At 47.6% G+C, this 1855-nt stretch overlaps 1 pseudogene; it reads left to right on the top strand.

Annotated features, from left to right (window-relative positions):
• The first annotated feature begins 748 nt into the window (after positions 1 to 748).
• LOC142441147 (large ribosomal subunit protein eL20 pseudogene) lies at positions 749 to 1285 on the top strand (annotated as a pseudogene).
• Positions 1286 to 1855: the final 570 nt, after the last annotated feature.

Below are 1855 nucleotides of genomic sequence, written 5' to 3'. Positions count from 1 at the left end.
TCAGTTAAGGTGAAAGTTAATATCTCAAGGCTCCTTTGAAGGACCATTCAGATATTTCCTTGACATCAACATTCCCTATTACATCATATAAATGTGTAAGTTCGATATTGAGTAAAAAGTACCTTAGGAAAACGGATGCATCTCCAGTGGGGGCTAGAGGAAAGCATTGACAGTTACCATGGGTGCTAAGAGGACAAATCCATGTGTCTTAGGAAAAGGAAGGGCGGGTGCTCTCCAGAGGCAACCATTGCAAGATCAGTGTTCATACTGCGCACATGTGCTCAATGAGAGACCAGTGCCTGCAGCAGGAAATCATGTGAGGTGAAGTGGCAGGGCAGCGAGGAGGAGGAAGGCCTTCCCATGGATGGATGGACACAAAGGCTGCATCAATGGACTCAGGCAACTCCACAACTGGGCGGCTGAGCGGAGTGTGCAGTGCTCCCTCTGTGAGAGTGGGCTCTCCATGGGTGGGGCTGGAGGCCCTGGTACCCAACAGCAGCAGCAGCACCTCTCAGCTGGGATGCTCCCAGCTACTGGGAGAAAGAAGGTTATTTTACACCTGGATTTGTCGTTGAAACTCTTCCTCTGTTCTCAACCACGTGATCTGACAGAGAAAAGTCAACTATGTTCCCAGCAGAATGAGATTATTTGCTGGTCATTTCTTTCTTCTTTCAATGATCATTTGATTTTCTTTTTCCTTATTTATCATACTGATTTCACTTCTTTGTGAAAATGGAGTTGCTTTTGCGGGTCGGGACGAGCGCGGAAGGTCCGCCATGAAGGCCTCGGGCGCGCTTCGTGAGTACAAGGTGGTGGGCCGCTGACTGCCCACCCCCAAGTGCCGGACCCCGCCACTCTACCTTACGCGCTTCTTCGCCCCCAACCACGTCGTCGTCAAGTCTCGATGAAGAAGATGAAGAAGTCTTCCGGGGAGATTGTGTACTGCGGGCAGGTGTTCGAGTAGTCCCCTCTGCAGGTGGAGAACTTTGGCATCGGGCTGCGATAGGACTCCCACAGCGGGACCCACAACATGTACCGGGAGTACCGGGACTTGACCACCGCAGGCGCCGTCACCCAGTGCTATCGTGACATGGGTGCTCGGCACCGAGCCCGGGCCCATTCCATCCAAATCATGAAGGTGGATGAGACTGTAGCCAGCAAGTGCCGCCGGCCTTCGGTCAAGCAGTTCCATGACTCCAAGATCAAGTTCCCACTGCCCCACCGAGTCCTGAGACTCCAGCACAAGCCACGCTTCACCACCAAGCGGCCCAACACCTTCTTCTAGGCTGAGACCTCCCGCCCCAGTCTGCCCAATAAACTCTTCGGGGATCGGCAAGAAAAAAAATGTATTTAATATAATCTAATAATGCTTGTAACTAAGGGGCGTGTTTCTGCTATTATATACTAAGTCTTGTTTTATATGCCCTGCGATTTGTTTTATGTAAATGCCCTATTTTTTCTGGACTTTTAAAATTCTATTTGTTTTTAGGAGATGAACCCTTATGAGAAAGTTCACCTTTCATTTCTTCACTTGGAGAGGACTTACTCCAATATTTTCCTAAACCATCTGGATTGAAACAGATTAATTGGCTGCTCATGCACATATCATGCAACTCAGCACGTCAAACATATCAGGAAAAATTTCACAAACTGTACGACAATCAATTTTGCCACACTATGTTTTCCCATACTCACTGTGATTCGTGTTAAATTTTCACTTTTGGCAAAAAAATGTACAGAACAAAAATTTCCCTAATTCCACAAATTCTAAAGGCATAATTTAGTGTGCATGATAATAGTATCCCTGTGGCATAGCCATTATTAATGTCCCCTCTGAAATTGTCCCCCCATTGAA

Source organism: Tenrec ecaudatus, chromosome 2, assembly GCF_050624435.1.
Source record: "Tenrec ecaudatus isolate mTenEca1 chromosome 2, mTenEca1.hap1, whole genome shotgun sequence".
NCBI lineage: Eukaryota > Metazoa > Chordata > Mammalia > Afrosoricida > Tenrecidae > Tenrec > Tenrec ecaudatus.
Note: the sequence above shows the minus strand (reverse complement) of the source record. Positions and strands in the feature narration are given on the sequence as shown.